This window comes from Callithrix jacchus, chromosome 6 (genome assembly GCF_049354715.1).
Source record: "Callithrix jacchus isolate 240 chromosome 6, calJac240_pri, whole genome shotgun sequence".
Taxonomy (NCBI): Eukaryota; Metazoa; Chordata; class Mammalia; order Primates; family Cebidae; genus Callithrix; species Callithrix jacchus.
Window position 1 is genome coordinate 57,313,522 of NC_133507.1, and position 20,813 is coordinate 57,334,334.

The 20,813-nt window shown below is 42.2% G+C and overlaps 1 long non-coding RNA gene and 1 pseudogene across 1 annotated transcript in view; one reads left to right on the forward strand and one right to left on the reverse strand.

Annotated features, from left to right (window-relative positions):
- The window catches only part of LOC118154559 (uncharacterized), a 220,356-nt gene that overhangs the window by 134,079 nt on the left and 65,464 nt on the right, over nt 1-20,813 (reverse strand). The gene's annotated exons all lie outside the window — the stretch shown is intronic.
- On the forward strand, nt 4,644-5,618 carry LOC100896660 (eukaryotic translation initiation factor 4E type 2 pseudogene; annotated as a pseudogene).

A 20,813-nucleotide genomic window follows, 5' to 3' on the forward strand; every position in this document is an offset into this window, starting at 1 on the left:
CTTGGGTGGCTGAGGCAGGAGAATCGCTTGAATCCAGGAGACAGAAGTTGCAGTGAGCCGAGATCACACCACTGCACTGCAGCCTGGGCAACAAGAGTGAAACTCCATCTCAAAAAAAAAAAAAAAAAAAAAAAAAAGAACTACCATTCTAGACACCACAGAGCTAAACTCTCTCCTTAGTCCTCCCTCACAAAATCTGGATATTTTCTGTTAGAAGTTTTTCTTCTGGAAAAATATATCTTTAATTTCATATTGAAAAGTCTTGCAGGAATCGAATATTTATGACAAATAGTCTGTAGTCAACTTTGCCAAAATATCATTAAGTGAAAGATGCCTGTACGCATAACCACACGCCTATAAGGATATGCCTCATTTCTACACAGGCTCTGGATACAGAGTTCTTCTGTTTGTGGTAAAATTAAAAGCTCATCAAAGTCATAGTCGTTTCCTTAAAAATTAACTAAGAAACATTTACCTCAGACTGGAATATTACGAGGATTAAAAACTATATTCTTTAGATGTTCAAAAGTTCCTCAGGGGAAAGTTCCAGAGAAGTACAAAGTATCTTTATGATTACATTGCACAAACATGGAGATGATAATGCAATAGTGCCGGAAAGGCCTAGAACAAACAATGGCTGACAGTTATCGGGTGGTGCTGAGGTCCTTCTGCCATTTTAGGCATGTGGGGCAAGCAAGCACTTGCAAGGGGGTGAGCCCGAGGAACAGGAATGAACTTGAAAGAATTCACAAAAATGCCAGCCCCAGAGGTCTAGAAACACATGTGAGCAAACCACAGCCAGAGGCTGCGGGGTGAGTCAGGGTTTTCTCAACACAAGCAATGCTTCTGCCTTCACTGGGCGGTACAAAGAACCGCAGACGGGGCAGCAGCCATCAACACAGCCAGTGCGTGGGAAATGTTACAGGGTGCAGTTACAACGTGACTCCACCCAGACCGCTCCCTAAAATTGCAAAGCTTTAAAACAGTGGCCCCCAGCCAAGAAGGTGCTGTCAGGTTAGGCCACTGAAGTTCTCCAGCAGTGAGGTAGTCAAAAGAGAAGCTTCCCAGGGAAAGTAGCCCCTAACTATGGATAAGGAAAGTTTGCATTTTAATGAAATGGATGGCCCAAAGCCATGCTTTCTCTGCCTTTGGGTTTGAAATTCTCAACATTTACAAAGATAATGGGGCAAAATTTATCTCCTCCTCTGATTATCAATGACTATTTTTTCTGAATTTGCAGTCCACAGGAAAACTTCAAATAACTTTGAACGAAAACCACCTGAGAAGAGTAAATAAAGAAGGGGGACTGAAGACACACCACAGCCTACACTACCCCATGCCAAGTCACTAGAAATGACAGGAAATAATTTTAAATAACCGAATTGGAAACAGTGGAGGTAAATGAAGAAAGACAGCCTCTAGCCAGAAATAATGAGCCATTCCTGAAAGACACAAAGCCAATCAAATCAGAGTAATGAATACAAAACACATCAGGAGAGGCAGTTGCATGGAGTGGGGATGACTTCTTAAATTAGATGAAGAGGATATTGGGAGCTTGTGCAGACCAGGGGGATTCCAGGCCACCATCAGAGCTAGTGGGACATCACAGTAGCACCGTCAGGCAGGTGCTCCCATGCACATGCACACAAACACATGCACACAAACACACACACATGCAAATGCATGCCAAGCAGTAGGCACAGCAAGCCCGAGAGGCATCCACACCTAGTGTTTGCACAGAGAAGGAGGGCAACGCTTCTGGTGGTTGACCTCACCCAGGAGGAGGGGAAGCATCTTGGCCAGAAGACTCCACTGACTCACCTGCCCAGCCCTATGTCCTGCCCTACCGCCAGAGGCAGTGCATTCTCAGACACATCGTCTGAGCTCTCAAATCAGAAAGGAATACACAATCATAAACAACCAAAGATTTGAAGAAAACCCTTACTGTGACAGAGAGGACAAATTACAAGTAAGAAAGGAACTAACCTTCAAAAATGAAAGTCATCCAAACCCAGCAGGTGGGCTGAACAGCAGATAGACACAGCATAAGACAGACGTAGCAGACAGGTGGAGTAGAGAAACTCCTCCAGAAAAAAATAACAGGATAAAAAATTAAAGTTTGACAAAGACATGGAGGGTACATCCAGAAGAAAGAGAATCTAAGAGAGAAACTCATTAAAGAAATGATAGAAGAAAATTTCCTATAGCTAAGAAAATGCACGTGTCCTTGAATGAAAGGACAAACCTGGTCATATTATGGTAAAAGTTCATAATGCCTAAAACAAAGTACTTAAAATGAACAAGAATCAAATTAGCATCTGACTTCCTGTCAATAAACAAAATTCAAGAAGTAATGAAGTGGTAACATCAACAGAAATGAAAGAGCAAAGACCTCTGGAAATCTTCCCCTCTATATAAAAACCATATGAACACTGCAAAAATTGTCAAAATCAACTTTTTCAGAACCTGGTAACTAACCAAAGGCTTCCAATAATCTGGGGAGTGTTTATTTAAGAAAATGGTTAAACTTCAGTAACAACAGCAAGCTTTGTGGCATTTTAACTTGCCTTTGTCTCATTCCTCTATCCCCAGACCCGTAGCTGCCCTGAAAACAAATAGCCACACAATTATTGTGAAAGACAGCAGCCTAGCAGCCTCTAAAGGGCACAGAAAAAGGTTAGACCTTCTCCAAATCTTAATTCACATAAAACTGTCATTACTTTACCTACCTGGAAGTTCTCTGGAAAAACCCACTCACAGTTCTTATCTTTGATCAGTCTCAGATCTCAGTGCAAACAGCCTTTTCCCTGGACACATTAGTCAAAAATAGTGGCAATTGTTTCAGATCACAGCTGTCTGAGGCAGTGATAACAGTAGGGCAAACAAGCAAACAAAATATAAGTGAACAAAAACAATTAAAAGGAAAAGCTGGCAAATGAGATACCCATTGGTGGTTTGAAAAGCTCCACGTATTCCTGGGAATCTAGAAAATCACATGAATGCATAGGGATGGGCACATACCCAGCACTGTGTAAATGCACAGGAAAGATCCAAAAAGACCTTAAGTTCTTACCTCTGGCTAACCTTGGAAGGAAGCTGATACATTAGACTTACTATTAATAGATAAAGACAAGGCCGGGCATGGGGGCTCAAGCCTGTAATCCCAGCACTTTGGGAGGCCAAGGCAGGTGGATCATGAGGTCAAGAGATCAAGACCATCCTGGTCAACATGGTGAAACCCCATCTCTACTAAAAATACAAAAAATTAGCTGGGCATGGTGGCATGTGCCTGTAATCCCAGCTACTCAGGAGGCTGAGGCAGGAGAATTGCCTGAACCCAGGAGGTGGAGGTTGCGGTGAGCCGAGATGGCACCATTGCACTCCAGCCTGGGTAACAAGAGCGAGACTCCATCTCAAAAAAAAAAAAGAGAGATAAAGACATTACATCAATGATTTTAAATATATGCAAAGAACTATAGGAAATCATGTCTAAAGAACTAAAGAAAAGTATGAAAATGATCAATAAAGAGCTAGAAATCAGGGAGGAACACTGCTTGACCCAAAAGGTGGTTGCAGTGAGCCAAGATCCTGCCACTGCACTCCAGCCTGGGCAACAGAGTGACATTTCATCTAAAAAAAAAAAAAAAAAAAAAAAAAAGAAAGAAAAGCTAGAAATAACAAAAAAGAAACAAATAGAAATTCTAGAGTTGAAAAGTACAATAACAGAAATAAAAAATTCATTAGAGAAACAATATCAGATTTGGGCAGGCAGAAGAAAGAACAGTAAACCTGAAGACAAGTCAATTGAGATTATACAATTTGAGGAACAGAAAAAAAAGAAAGAATAAATGAAAATAAACAGAACTTCAGGGACATGTGGCGCACCATCACCTATACCAATATATACCCATTGGAAATCTCAGAAAGACAGGGAAGAAAGAGATAGAAAGAATATTTGATGAAATAATAGTTAAAATATCTAAATTTGATGAAAAACATTAGCCTACACATGCAAGAAGCTTCACAAAATTCAAGTAAAATAAATTCAAAGAGACCTGCACCTAGACACATTATCACCAAGTTTTCAAAAGACAAAGAGAATTTTGAAAGCAGGAAAAGAAAAGCCAGACATCATCTACAATGAATCTGCAATAAGATTAACAGCTGATTTCTCATCAGAAATCATGGAGGCCAGAAGGCAGTTGGGATGACATATTTAAAGTGACAAAAGGAAAAGATCATCAACCAGGAATTCTGTATCTACAAAACTATCCTTCGAAAACAAAGGAGGAAGAAAAATCCTAAAATTCATATGAAATATCAATGGATCCTGAACAGCAAAAAAAATTTTGAAAAAGAACAAAGTTAAAGGACACCCATATTTCCTGATTTCAAAACATACTACAAAGCTACATTAATGAAAACAGTTTGGTTTTGACATAAGGACAGACAAAGACCAATGAAAAATAATTGATATTCCAGAAATAACTCCAGAAATTTGTTGATTTATTTAACAAATAATCAAGGAATTTTTGACATTGGTGTCAATACTATTTAATGGGGAAATAACAGTCTTTTCAACAAATGGTGCTGGGAAAACTAAATATCCACATGCAAAAGAAAGAAGTTGGACTCCTTGAGGCAGTGGCGACAGCGGCGGTGAGAGGATGAACAACAAGTTCGACGCTTTGAAAGATGATGACAGTGGGGACCATGACCAGAATGAAGAAAACAGCACACCAAAACATGGTGAGAAGAAAAAACAGAGCGAGATAAGAGTCAGAGCAGCAGCAAGAGAAAGGCTGTTGTCCCTGGACCGGCAGAACACCCCCTGCAGTACAACTACACTTTCTGGTACTCCAGGAGAACCCCCAGCCGTCCCACCAGCTCACAGAGCTATGAACAGAATATCAAACAGATTGGCACCTTTGCTTCTGTGGAGCATTTCTGGAGGTTTTATAGCCACATAGTACATCCTGGAGACCTGACAGGCCACAGTGACTTCCATCTCTTCAAGGAAGGAATTAAACCCATGTGGGAGGATGATGCAAATAAAAATGGTGGCAAGTGGATTATTCGGCTGACGAAGGGCTTGGCCTCCTGTTGCTGGGAGAATCTCATTTTGGCCATGTTGGGGGAACAGTTCATGGTTGGGGAGGAGATCTGTGGGGCTGTGGTGTCTGTCAGCTTTCAGGAGGACATTATTTCAATATGGAATAAGACCGCCAGCAACCAGGCAACCACAGCCCGAATCCGGGACACGCTTTGGCGAGTGCTTAACCTACCTCCCAACACCATTATGGAGTACAAAACTCACACCGACAGCATCAAAATGCCAGGCAGGCTGGGCCCCCAAAGGCTCCTTTTTCAAAACCTCTGGAAGCCATGGTTGAATGTGCCATGACCCTCTCCCTCTCTGGATGGCACCATCATTGAAGCTGGCGTCATCAGAGTCTCTTGTTCTGTTGGCATGCTACCTGGAAGATCCTTCTGTCCTGGACAAGAGGAATTGGAAGAGCATTTTATGTTTTAAGAACAGGCTGACACGCAGCAGCTACAACAACAGCTGAGATCACTTAATAAATGGTGCTAAACTAAAAAAAAAAAAAAAAAAAAAAGAAGAAGTTGGATCCTTACCTTATACCATATACAAAAATTAACTCAAAAATGAATCAAACACCTAAACATAGAATTTAAGCTATGAAACTCTAGAAGAAAACAGAGAAAATCTTAATGACATTATATTTAGCAATGACTTCTTGGATATGACATGAAAAGCAAAGACAACACAAGAAAAAACAGATAAGTTGGACTTTATCAAAATTAAATCTTTTGTTTATAATAAGCAAAAGCTCACTATCAACAGAGTGAAAAAGTCATCTGCAATGTGGAGAAAATATTTGCAAATCATATATCTGATAAGGAGATAATATCCAGAATATATAAAGAATTACAATTTAACAACAATAGCAACAACAACAACAACAAACTCAATTTAAAAATGGGCAAATAAGTAAAAAACAAAGCCAGAGGTATCAAATTACACAACTTCAAAGTATACTACAAGGCTACAGTAACCAAAACAGCATGGTACTGGCACAAAAACAGACACATAGACCAATGGAACAAGATAGACAACCCAAAAACAAAGCCACATACCTGTAACCATTTGATCTTCACAAAGTCAACAAAAATAAGCAACAGGGAAAGACCTAATTCAATAAATAATGCTGGGATTACTCGCTGGCCATATACAAAAGAATGAAACCGGACTCCTACCTTTTGTCATATATAAAAATCAACTCGAGATAGATTAAAGACTTAACTGTATGACCTAGAAATATAAAAATCTTAGAAGGAAACCTAGGAAGTACCATTCTGGACATAGGCCTTGCAACAAAAACAAGAATAGACAAGTGAGACCTAATTAAAGAGTTTCTTCACAGCAAAAAACAAAAACAGAAAAACTATCAACAAACAGACAATCTACAGAATGAGAAAATATTCACAAACTATGCATCTGACAAAGTTCTAATATCCAGAATCTATAAAAAACTTAATTCAAAAAGCAAAAAACAATCTCATTAAAAAGTGGGCAAAGGACATGAACAGACACTTCTCAAAAGAAGACATACAGGTGGCCAAACAAACACGAAAAAATGCTCCACATAACTAACTATTAGAGAAATACAAATCAGACCACAATGAGATACCATCTGAACTAAAAACAGAATTACCATTTGACTCAGCAATCCCATTACTGGGTATACACTCAAAGGAAAATAAATCATTCAACCAAAAGACACATGCACTTGTGTGTTTGTCACAGCCCTATTCATAATAACAAAGACATGAAATCAATCTAGATGCCCATCAGTGGTGGATTGGATAAAGAAAACATGGCACATATACACCATGGAATATTATACAGCCACAAAAAAGAATGAAATCATGTCCTTTGCAGCAACATGGAAGCAGATGAAGGTCATTATCCTAAGTGAACTAAGACAGGAACAGAAAACCAAATACTGCATGTTCTCATTTATAAGTGGAAGCTAAACACTGAGTACACATATGGGAAAATGGACACTGGTGACTACTAGAGAGGTGAGGAAGGGAGGGATGGGGGAGAGACTTGAAAAACCACCTATTGGGAACTATGCTCACTACCTGGGTAGCAGGATCTTTTCTACCCCAAACCTCAGCATCATACAATATATCCATGTAATGAACCTGCATATGTACCCTCGAACCTAAAGTCAAATTAACTTTTTAAAAAAGAAGTAATAAGATGAATTAACGTCTTTCCACTCCAGTCACTGACATTTCTACTGTCATTTCACAGAGTTTAGAAAATATGGTCTGTTGGGCTGGGCACAGTGACTCATGCCTGTAATCCCAGAACTTTGGGAGGCAAAGGCAGGCAGATTACAAGGTCAAAAGTTTGAAACTAGCCTGGCTAACATGGTAAAACCCCATCTCTACTAAGAATACAAAAATTAGTCGAGCATAGTGGCACGTGCCTGTAATCCCAGCTACTTGGCAGGCTGAGACAGGAGAACTGCTTGAATTTGGGAGGCGGAGGTTGCAGTGAGCCAAGACCACACCACTGCGCTCCAGCCTGGGCAACAGAGCAAGACTCTGTCTTGAAAAAAAAAAGAAAATACGGTCTGTTAGATTTCACTTTCATAAAGTTACTGACATTTTTAGGCCTAAAACTTTTTCTTTTAAATGCTTTTTTCTGGTATTTAAAAATAACATGTATGCTATGTTTACCTGTCACAAATTCTGTTTGTTTACCTGATTAATTCATCCAACTTTAATAAAGGCATTTAACTCTCTCTATATTCATTATTTGTTGAATACCAAAAGTTTATTTTTATGATGGTTTAATGTATCTAATATGCTTTTTAATATGTCCATTTCTCATTTTTATGAATGTTTATGTTATATATTTTAATCTCTTAAGCATTAAATTTATACATGTTAAATGTCTTGGTGAAAACATGGGCAAAAAACTTAGGTCAAACTCAGTGGCTCCCACCTATAATCCCACCACTTTGGGAGGCCAAGGCGAGGCAATCACTTGAGCCCAGGAATTCAAGACCAGCCTTGGCAATATGGCGAGACCTAGTCTCTTCACAAAATAAAAAACTTAGCCAGGTGTGGCAGTGCATGCCTATGTCCCAGTGACTTGGGAGGCTAAGATGGGAGGATCACTTGGGCCCAGGAGGTCAAGGCTACAGTGAGCCATGATGGTGCTACCGTACTTTAGCCTGGGTGACAGAGCAAGACCATGTCTCAAAAAAAAAAAAAAAAAAATTGAATAACCATTTCTCCAAAAAAGATACAAAGATGTCAATAAGCACATGAAAAGATGCTCGGTATCATTATTAGGGAAATGCTAATCGAAACCACAATGAGGTATCACTTCACACCTATTAGAATGGCTATTACCAAAAAAAGATAAAACACACACAAAATAAAAAGTATTGGCAAGCATGCGGAGAGATTGGAACCCTCATACATTGCTGGGGAGAATGGAAAATGGTACAGCCACCATGGAAAACAGTGTAGAGGTTCGTGGATAAATTAAACATAGAACTGCCACCTGATCCAGCAACTCTACTTTTGGATATATACTTCTTACTTAAGTGGAAGTGCTGCGACTTTTGGGTGTAGGAATTGAAAGTCAAGGCCTGGATATTTGTACACTAATGTTCATAACAGCATTATTCACAATACCCAACAGGTGAAAACAATCCAAATGTCCATTCATGGTAATTACATACTATGGAACATTACTCATCCTAAAAAGGAGTGAAATTCTGACACATGCTACAACATGAATGAACCTCAAAGACATTATGCTAAGTGAAATAAGCCAGTCGGAAAAGAGCAAATATTGTGTGATTCTACTCAGATGAAGTAGTCAAATTCAGAGAGATAAAGAGTAGAATGGTGCTTGCCAGGACCTGGGGATTGTAAGGAAATGGGGAGTTACTGTTTAATTGGTGTAGTGTTTCAGTTCCAGAAGATGAGAAAGTTATGGGGGTAGATGATGGTAATGAGTGTTCAATAATGTGAATGTACTTACTGCCCCTGAACAATACATTTAAAAATGGCTGGCCAGGAATGGTGTCTCACGACTGTAATCCCAGCAATTTGGGAGGCCAAGGCAGGCAGATCATGAGGGCAAGAGATCAAGACCATCATGGCCAATATGGTGAAACACCGTCGTTACTAAAAATACAAAAATTAGCTGGGTGTGGTGGCAAGCTCCTATACTCCCAGCTATTTGGGAGGCTAAGGCAGGAGAATCACTTGAACCAGGGAGGTAGAGGTTACAGTGAGCCGAGATCACGCCACTGCACTCCAGCCTGGCCTCAGACTCCATCCCAAAAACAAAAACAAACAAATTTTTTAAAATGGTAAGTTTTATGTTAATATTTTACCACAATATGAAAAGACTGCTATTCTCTCTTACCTAATAATTCCAATTTTGAGATTGTATCCTAAGGAAATAGAAAAAGCAAAGCATAAAAACCATCTAAAGGTCTAGCAAAAGGGGAAAGTTTAAAGTAAGCCATGCAACTACTCACAGATTCAGCACTATGCAACGTCTAAAGTGTTACTAAAGTATTTTATTGAGGTGGAAAATGCTCTTGACCAGGTGCAGTGGCTCACACCTAGCACTTTGGGAGGCCGAGGCTGGTGGATTGCTTGAGCCCAAGAGTTTAAGACCAGCCTAGGCAATATGGTGAGATCCCCATCTCTACAAAAAATAGAAAAATTAGCCAGGTGTGACAGCACACGCCTGTAGTCCCAGCTGCTTGAGAGGCTGAGGTGAGAGGATCGTATGAGCCCAGAAGGTCAAGGCTACAGTGAGCCATGATTGAGCCACTGAACTCCAGCCTAAGCAACAGAGTGAGACCCCAGTCTCAAAAAACAAACAGCCAAAATGCTTTCAGATGTCAAGCTGAGTAGAAAAGACACGATACAAACCAGTGTGAAAATAAAAATTAAGTAATAATATTCAAAAATAAATACTTCAAAATATTTTTAAATGTTTTAAAATTATGACGACTTTTATTTTCATTAAATTTGTTTTTTTCTTAATATTCTTTAATAAGCATGTACTTTTTTTCAGAGGGGAAAAGTTTAGTTACATATAAGTTAAAAGATTAAAGAGAAAAGCCCTAAACCACATGATGAGTTTCATAAGGAAAGTGAAGATGTGAAGGTCAATTAGAAATTCCCTAAGGGGAGGGCTATCAAACAGAAATTGGTCTCCAAACAGAAGTCACAGAAATTTTGCAAGAGGTCTGTGGATATAAGAGAAATCAGGATCCTTTCCACTTACATGAATAGAAAACAGATTTTCCTGTTGTTGGTAGACTTAACCGTTTTAACCATATATCAGAGCCAGAGTTGGGTTGGTGGGGGAGGTCTCAAAAACCCACATAAAGGGGCTGGAGTGTTTTCAGAAGACAATCAAAAGCCAAAGACAGCTTTTGTGTCACCTTTCAGGCATCATCCAGGGAGCAGAAGGAGGCAGTGTCCCAGACAGAGAACCCAAGGAGTAAATATCTGCTTTAACAAAGGCCTCGGCCAGGCGCGGTGGCTCACACCTGTAATCCCAGCACTTCGGGAGGCCGAGACAGGCGGATCACGAGGTCAAGTAATCGAGACTATCCTGGCCAACGTAATGAAACCCCGTCTCTACTAAAAACACAAAAAAATTAGCTGGGCGTGGTGGGGCACACCTGTAGTCCCAGCTACTCGGGAGGCTGAGGCAGGAGAATTGCTTGAATGTGGGAGGCGGAGGTTGCAGTGAGCCGAGGCTTCGCCACTGCACTCCAGCGTGGCGCCTGGAGACAGAGCAAGACTCTGTGCTCTGTCTCAAAAAAAAAAAAAAAAGCCTCAACAGCTGCCATTTGTATCTGTGTCAAGAAAGAAAACAAACAGAAACTTTTTTAGGGCACACATTACGGTACACACCCACACCCACATGCATTGCTCCGCGCGCCCCGCAGCCTCCCTGAGTTCTTCATGCTCAGCCCAGGGAAATGAAATAGTGCCACTGTAGTCATAATTGCCTTCCTTAGGCCAGAGAGATCTCAGGAGGGCTTCCTGGGTCCAAAAGTATATCATGGTAAGATGGGAACTGGCCCAACCCTTCACAGGGCAAGATGCTGTTTCCTGGGGTCTTTTTACTTTTTTTATTTTTATTTTTCCTTTGACTTTAGAATTAAAAAAAACATTTTAGACTTACATACAACCTGTCCTACAGTTATATCCCCTGAGATCTGATGGTTGTAAGATCTACTGGGGAGGCCGGGCGCGGTGGCTCAAGCCTGTAATCCTAGCACTTTGGGAGGCCGAGGCGGGTGGATCACGAGGTCAAGAGATCGAGACCATCCTGGTCAAAATGGTGAAAACCTGTCTCTACTAAAGATACAAAAAATTAGCTGGGCATGGTGGCGCGTGCCTATAATCCCAGCTACCCAGGAGGCGGAGGTTGCCGTGAGCCGAGATCGCGCCATTGCACTCCAGCCTGGGTAACAAAAGCGAAACTCCATCTCAAAAAAAAAAAAAGATCTACTAGGGAACTGGGGGAGGTGGGGGGGAGCATGTTTTGTTCTGCTTTGTTTTGTTTTTTTAGAGAAGGGGGTCTCACTATTTTGGACTCAAACTCCTGGGCTCAAGCAATCCTCGATCTCAGCCTCCCCAGTAGCTGGGACAAGCTGCGATGCCTGGCTCTACTTGAAAAGATAAATTTTTTAATGCGAAAGCAGCCCCAGAAGTCAAACAGTAATACAGGGAAAGAACGAATGACTTTTTTTTTCCTTTTTTTGAGACAGAGTCTCACTCTGTCACCCAGGCTGAAGTGCAGTGGTGCCATCTTGGTTCACTGCAACCTCCACCTCCCGGATTCAGGCCATTCTCCCGCCTCAACCTCCTGAATGGCTGGGATTGCAGGGACACGCCACTACGCCCAGCTAATTTTTGTATTTTTAGTAGAGAGGGTTGTCACCACCTTGGCCAGGATGGTCTCGATCTCCTGACCTCGTGATCTGCCCACCTCAGCCTCCCAAAGTGCTGGGATTACAGGCACGAGCCACCACACCCGGCCACGAATGACTTTTTTAAAAGTTAGTAACTTAATTGTGAAACTAAAGTCCCAAGTCTCCACAGCAGATGTTGAACCAGACAGATTCGCTGTTTCAACAAACAAGTTGAGGATGTGCTATGGGCCAAGGATACAGCACCTGCTGAGCTTCACTTGGAGGAGGTAGGATGGTCCAGTGTGGAAGAGACAAAACTTATCTATCCCAGCACCTCCAAGAACATCCAGGGCTCCAGTGAGGGAACAATGGGAGGTTGATACATGCAGCAAAGATGAAGGACCCCCTTTTCACTTGGATGACCAGAGACACCATCATGGGAGCATCAGAGCTGTGTTTAGAATCACAAGAATTTCAATAAGCAAAGCCATGAAGAGAGAGCAATGCAGAGAGAGGAATCTGAGGAAAACCAAGAGAAATGAGACAGCTTCTGGTCTTTTTTACCTAGGTCATCCCACCTCCAGCTGACATCTGGCCAGGAGACTCCAGGAGCTGGGTTATCTTTCCTTTGTCCTGAAAGCTGAAGGGAGTGAAGCAAAGAAGGGCATGGGAAGGACTATTTGGAGGCAGAGGTCAGAAAGAAGGAAGAATTGCTGATGCCTTCTTGACTCATTGGCCTTAGGGCTGCCCTGTCAGCCCAGCCCAGTCACTGTCCCTCTAACCTGCTGGCTTTTTTTTCAGACAGTCTTGGGGATTATGTGACAAGAAACAAACAGACAATTAGGGGAATGACATCAGATATGAGCATTTTCAAACTAAATGTCAATTAGTTTCCCTGTCATCATCATAGTCCATAAATCTGTGCTGATATCTGCAAACAGATAAAGGACACCAGGGGCCAGTCATGGTGACTCACACCTGTAATCCTAGCACTTTGGGAGGCCAAGGTATGAGGATAACTTGAGGCCAGGAGTTCAAGACCAGCTTGGCCAACATGGTGAAACTGTTTCTCCGAATAGTCCTTCCCATGCCCTTCCCTGCTTTACTCTCTTTAGCTTTCAAGCCAAAGGAAAGACGACCTAGCTCCTGAAATCTCCTGGCCAGATGTCAGCTAGAGTTGAGATGACCTATGTAAAAAGACCAGAAGCTGTCTCATTTCTCTCGATTTTCCTCAGATTCCTCTCTCTGCATTGCTCTCTCCTTATTGCTTTGCTTACTGAAATAAAGACCTGAAATAAAGATTTGAAATAAGACTGAAATAAGACTGTCTGAAAAGGCAGACTCTACAAAAAAATACAAAAAGCTGGGCATGGTGGCACATGCCTGTAATCCCAGCTACTCAGGAGGCTGAGGCACGACAATCACTTGAACCCAGGAGGCAGAAGTTGCACAGTGAATGGAGATCATACCACTGCACCATTGTACTCCAGCCTGGGCAACAGAGTGAGACTCTGTTTCAAAAATTAATTAATTAATTAAAAAATAACACCAGGGAGCCAATTCAGAGAGCTGGAGAACAGATGCTGCCGCTGTCATCTTGTGAAATGAGTATAGGTACCCTAGTGTGTGGCCACAAGCTAGAAAGGAGGCCATTACACCTTGCAGTTTTCTCAGACACTTGCCAAACCACCCAACAATGAGCCACCTTCCTGGTTAACCACAGGGAGGGCTGTGGGTGGGGCAGTCACAGGATCAGACTCTGGCTCCAAGTCAGCCTTGGGGAAACGTTGCTCCTTCTGGGAAATCCCTCTTGGCATGGCCACATCTGCTGCATCTACCATCAATAGGCAATGCCTGGCCCAACTCAGAGCTGCGAGTCCTCTGGTCATGCCAGATTTGCTGCAGAGAGGAGAGAAGAAACAGTAGGAATGCATTGTAAAGTGCCTTAAGAGTTCTCTGATGAAGAATGATTTACATAAATCTGGTCACGTCCACACTATAGAACAAATTCCTCACATTTCCAACCAGCTGAGCTTTGTGTGTTAAAAAGAATGAAGGTACTCTCCTGTGCTGACAAGGGAGGACCTCCATAATATGGCATTAGGTGAAGAAAGCAAGAAAGCAAGGTGCAGGGCAGACATGGGAGAATAAGCCCATAGATTTATGCAAAGTATACATATATTCTTGCAAATACATAGGATGCTTCTGGAATGCTATATTAAATAGAAGTAACTGTCTTATTTCTGGGGATGGGAGGGATAGAGGGAGTTTCATTTTCACTTTTTACCTTTTGTACTACTTGCATAATTTTTAAAAATAGTTGGGACCTTTTCTAAATTATATGATGAATGAGGCCAAGAAAAACTACTATAAATGTCTCTATTCTAACATGCTAAAAATAAAAATCATCTTCTTACTTTTATCTCTCTAGCCTTCTCACTTTTATCATTCTAGCCTAATCCACATTTCTGTATTAATACCACATCTTGGCAGGCATATTAGGTACTGCTTCTATACAATGTGGATTAAGCTTTATAGTGAAAAAAAATTGAAGGTGAGCAGATGTACAAGTTTGATTTATGGAGACAGACAAAAACATGTGTAAGCATTGAATAAGTAGATGGCCGATACACTCATATTTTACCCAAAAGCCTTTGTAGTGGACCTCTGTTGGTCTGGTCTGCCCAGCATCCCTTCCCTCTTTGTCTAGAAACAACAGAAGTACCCTCATCTGACTCAATAGGATCCTGGAGGGGTTGTCTATCATGGTGCCCCAAATCTCCCTCTGTCAAAGAGATGGGCCCACACACTGGCTGGCCCACTGGAGTACCCTGTTCTCCAAGCCACAGTTATGAGCTGAGGAATAGGCAAGTGTTCTAAGCTGGACCAATCTGAATCTTCCCTAAGATCAGACACACAGGTACTAAAAGGGAAATGTTGTCTCTCGTCCTCTAGGATCTTGAGCTATATAGATCATGAAGGCTTGAATAAAGTCAGGCAGAGGTAAACAGAATTGGAAAATGGAGGGTGAAGGATAGAGCTGATAACATCACTGAATTCCTGACTCAGCCATGTTTGAAGCCATAATCACCCACTTGGATTTCTCATTTGTATGAGTCAATAAATTCCCCTTTGTGGCTTAAGCTGGATTTTGTTGGTTTTCTTTCCCTTGCAACTTAAAGGGTCCTACCTAGCTAGTTAACATCACCATTTTCTCACTGGAGGTTTAAAAACCCATTCAATGATTGTGAATATCAGCCACAGTTAAGACCCAAAATTAAAGTTTATATTTTAATATTCCAAATATTAGTGTAAAGTAGGATATCCTATTTATTCTTCAGGAAAAGGAGGCACAAGGAATCTGTTATATGGAATTTCCCCCAAGGTCATACAATTTATCTGAAGCCAACTCCAAAATAAAAATAATTTCCTAGACCTTTTCTTCTAAAAAAGAAATGCTTTATTCTATGTCAAAGTCAAGTCAGGAGTTATCTGCAAAATCTGCTAGGGCAAGGAAAAGGGAGATGAACTTGTCCTGATCATGTCTTAATCTGAGAGAAAGCACGGATCAAAACAAATCAACTTCAAATTCCTCACATTTCCAACCAGCTGAGCTTTATCAAACTAACCTTGCTGAGTTCTTGTCCAAAAAAATATAAAAATTATCCAGGCATGGTGGCATGCACCTGTAGCTCCAGCTACTTGGGAGGCTGAGGGGGAAGGATCATTAGAGCCCAGGAGGTCAAGGATGCAGTGAGCCATGACTATGCCACTACACTCCAACCTGGGTGACAGAATGAGACCCTATAGCAAAAATACAATAAAATAAAGATTCTCAGCAACTCTAGGTCTGTATAACATGTCTAGAATCCAAGTTTTTAAACTATACTTATCTCCTAGACAATTAGATAAAAGACTCTAAAACTCTCATAATGTTTGTCTAAAGCATAATTTTATACTGTAAATGAAAGGCCTCATAAAGAGAATTCAGTCTTACAACTCAATAGTGAAAATCAAATAAACTAATTTAAAAATGGGCAAAGGACCCGAACAGGCATTCTCTGAAGAAGACATAAAAATGGCCAACAGATATATGGGAAGGTGTTCAACATCACCAGCATGAGGGAAATACAAATTAAAACCACTATGAGATAACATCTCACTCCTGTTAGAATGGCTATTATCAAAAAGTCAAGGCTGGGTGCGGCGGCTTATGCCTGTAATCCCAGCATTTTGGGAGGCTGAGGTGGGTGGATCACTTGAGGCTTGGAGTTTGAGACCAGCCTGGCCTACATGGTGAAACCTCATCTCTACTAATGGTATAAAAATTAGCCAGTCATGGTGGTGCATTCTGTAATCCCAGCTACTCAGGAGGCTGAGGCAGGAGAATTGCTGGAACATGGGAGGTGGAGGTTGAAGTGAGCCAAGACTGTGCCACTGCACTCGAGCCTGGGTGACAGAGAAACGCCCTGTCTCATTAAAAAAAAAAAAAAGTCAAGAGATAAAAAATTCTGGCAAGGGTGTGGAGAAAAGGGAACCTTAGTACACTGATGGTGGAGATGTAGATTGGTATAGCCATTATAGAAAACAGTATGGAGGTTCCTAAAAAAATTAGAAATAGGGTGGGGTAGCTCACACCTGTAATCCCAACAGTTTGGGAGGCCGACACAGGCAGATCACCTGAGGTTGGGGGTTCAAGACCAGCCTGACCAACATGGAGAAACCCCATCTCTACTAAAAATAAAAAATACCCAGGCATGGTGGCACATGTAATCCCAGCTACTCGGGAGGCTGAGACAGGAGAATTGCTTGAACCTGGGAGTCAGAGGTTGCGGTGAGCCAAGATCGCACCATTGCAATCCAGACTGGGCAACAACAGCGAAACTTTGTCTCAAAAAAAAAAAAAAATTAAGAATAGAACTACCAAATGACCCTCTTTTGGATATATGCCCAAAAGAGATGAAATCACCACCACATAAAGATATCTGCACTACTATTTTTGTTGCAGCATCATTCACAATAGCCAAAACATGGAAACAACTCTAGCATCCATTGACTGATGAATGGATAAAGAAAATGTGGTATGTACATATAACAGAATATTATTCAGCCTTAAAAAAGCCTGCCATTTTTCACAATATGGATGGACCTGGAGGACCTTATGCTAAGTAAAATAAGCCAGATGTAGAAAGAAAAATATTGCATGCTCTCACTTATATGTAGAATCTGGAAGAAAAAAAGGTCAACTATACAGAGATAGAGAATAAAACAGTGGTTACCATGCATGTTGGGTGGGATGGGGGGAAATGGGGAGATGTAGGTCAGAGGATATAAAGTAGCAGATATTCTCACAGCCTGTGATCTCAGCATTTGGGGAGGCCAGGGTGGGAGGACCACCTAAGCCCAGTAGTTCAAGACATAGTGAGACTCCATCTCTACAAAAAATATAAAAATTAGCCGTGTATGGTAGCACACGCCTATAGTCTCAAATACTCAGGAGGCTAAAGTGGAAGGATTGCTTGAGCCCAGAGGTCAAGGCTACAGTGAGCTGTATTCACACCACTGCACTCCATCCTGAGCTACAGAGGGAGACCCTGTCTGAAAAAAAAAAAAAATAGCAGATTTGGTGAACGAACAAGTCTAGAAATCTAAAGTACAACATGAGGATTATAGGTATTAAAATTGTATTGTATTAGACATTTTTGTCAAATAAGTAAATTTTAGCTATTGTCATCAAAACAGTAACTGTGAGATAATAGATATACTAATCTGCTTAACTATAGTAACTGTTTTACTAACTATATTTATTCCATAACATCATGTTGTAAACCTCAAATATATACAAAAATATTTTCTGAAAAAATAAAAATAAGATTTTAAAGAGTTAAAAAGAAAAATATAGAATTCACAAAAAGTTCTGTTTTCTCAATGACAGAATAAAAGTCTAAAGAGTAAGGCAAAAACTCTATGTAAAATTAAACTCCTTGTAGCAGAATGGTAGATAAGAAAAGAAATTCTTAAAGGAATCTTCTCAGTGCAAATGGTAGAACTAGAAAGGGAGGGTAAGAACTCTGTATGTGGAGTTGAGATTTCCTCTGCAGCGGGGCCTGTGGCACAGCCAGCTTTCTAAGAAGTGTGTCCCTATTCAGAAATTCTATAATCACAGCTAGTAAAGGCCAATTCACCTTAAAAGTTGGCAGTAAAGAAAAAATGTGCAATCAGATAATGGGTAACAAAAAATTTCAATATGGGCCAAGTGCGGTGGCTCACACCTGTAATCCCAGCATTTTGGGAGGTGGAGGTTTGAGACCAGCAGCAGCAGCCCAGGAGTTTGAGACCAGCTTGGGCTAATGTGGTGAGAGCTTGTCTCTACAAAAAGTTTTAAAATTCCAGGCATGGTGGCACACACCTGTGGTCCCAGCTACTCAAGAAGCTGAAACAGGAGGACTGCTTGAACCTAGAGGTTGAGGCTGCAATGAGCTGTGTTTGTGCCACTGCACTCCAGCCTGGGCGACAGAGCAAGACTGTCTCGAACAAATAAAAACATCCAATGTGAATCCTGTGCCACCTCACGTAGCTGAGGCATGAGCCTGGGTGGGGCACCTAGGGTCTCTGAGCCTCAGCTTCCTCACTTGCAAATGAAGGGACTGATAGATGGTCTCTGAGGTCCTTTACAAATGTACCTGCAGTACAGCTTGTAGTTTCTCACTCTGAGCCTAAGAGATTTACACTTTTTTTTTTTTTTTTTTAAAGAGAGAGTCTCACTCTGTCGCCCAGGCTGGAGTGCACTGGTGTGATCTCGGCTCCCTGCAACCTCTGCCTCCTGGGTTCAAGCGATTCTTCTCCCTCTGCCTCCTGAGTGGCTGGGATTACAGGCTCCTGCCACCATGCCTGGCTAATTTTTGTATTTTTAGTAGAGAAGGGGTTTCCCCAGGTTGGCCAGGCTGGTCTGAAACTCCTGACTTCAGGTGATCCACCTGCCTCAGCCTCCCAAAGTGGCGGCTGGTATTACAGGTGTGAGTCACCTCACCTGGCCGAGATTTACACACTTTAAAAGGTAGGGCAGAGAAGCTGGGCGGAATGGCTCACGCCTGTGATCTAAGCACTTTGGGAGGCTGAGAAGGGTGAATCACTTGAGGTAAGGAGTTTGAAACCAGCCTGGCGACCATGACGAAACGCTGTCTCTACTAAAAATACAAATATTAGCCCGTCGCAGTGGTGGGCGCCTGTTATCCTAGCTACTCAAGAGGCTGAGGCAGAATGAGGCAGGATAGATGACCCAATTTGGGGATGGGGATGCATTTGAAGGAAGATAGCCATATATTTGCGTTCTGGAAGGAATCAAAAGAAAATATTAACAGTGGCTGCCTGGTCTGAAAGGGGAAGAGGCTTCTGTACTGTTTGAATTTTCTACCATGTGCACTGACTATTTTTCTATTTTTAAAGCTAGTTAATTTTTTTAAAAACTAAAACTAAATAGCCATTTAAGCAAGGTGGAGGGGAGGAGGATTCACGGTGCTCTGAGCTCTGGTGTCACAAGGAAAGAGAGTACACATCCCACCCAAGCACTGAGCAACAATGGAAAGTCAAGGAGGAAGCAAGGCAAAAAAAGAAAAAAAAAATTAATAAAATAAAAACCTGTATGCAGATATAAAGAAAATGAAAGCAACGCAATGAAGGCATTGGAGTAACACTTTCCACCAGCAAATTGCTAGTCAGAATGAGCGCAGCCCGGCGCGAGGACCACCTGCTTCCCTGACCGCGACTGGACCCCTCCCCCGCCCACTCCTGGGGACCGCGGGTCCTTGCCGTCTGTGGGCGACCTAGCGCGGGCGCCTAACTCCCGGCAGCCGGGCGGCGGTCCGCGCCTTCCCGAGGGTGGTGCTGGTCAGCCCAGCTGGCGGCAAAGTCCCAGCCCCGGGACGCGCGGTCGTGTGTGCGAACTTGGCTGCGGTCTGGAAGAGCTCTCGGTCGGTCGCGGCCCCGAAGACCCGGCTCGGCTGCAGTTGCGCCCCGGGCTGAACGCGGCCGTCGCTCCCGCGCGCTCCCAACCCGCCCCGCCCGGTCCGCATTCCTAAGGCCACAGTGCGACCCAGCGGGCCGCGGCGAAACTGCGCCGGACCAAGGCCCGCCACTGCCCGCGCCCTCACCTGCAGCCTCCTTCCTCCTTCCTGAACCGACACAGCTGATCTGTTTGCCAAGACAATGTTGCTAAACCTGATCCTTTCCCTCACGCTGTAGAAGAAAATCGACGTGCTGGAAATTTCTGGTGGAGGGAGTTGGAGGGATAAAATTCAGAATTCCAGACATCTGGTAATTTATGAAGTCAAGGAAGATTCGTTTCTACCTGAAGAATGACTCCAATGATTTAATAAAATCTACAGACACTAGAATTATAAATAGGCTTAACCAAAATGCCACCTCCTTTGTGACGTTGGCCTCTGGCTAAGTGGAAATGTCCCCTGGCTCGCTGGCTTTCATGGCCATTGTAACAGTCTTTCAGCTCTCACCATGTTCCCTGTGAATTACATCTGCCTATCATTCCTTCTAACAGACCCTACAACTCCCGGAAGCAGAAACCATATCGTCCTCATCTGTGTTAGGAATAGCCACAAAGACAGAAACCCTGCAGAAGTTAAGAATAGTAAAGAAAAAAGAAGCAAAGTCACAACAACAACACTTACTCGCCAATTTTATTTGTGATTTAAGAAGTTTATTGGTCTGGACACAGTAGGTCACACCTGTAATCCCAGCACTTTTGGTGGCAGAGGCGGGCAGATCACCTGAGGTCAGGAATTCGAGACC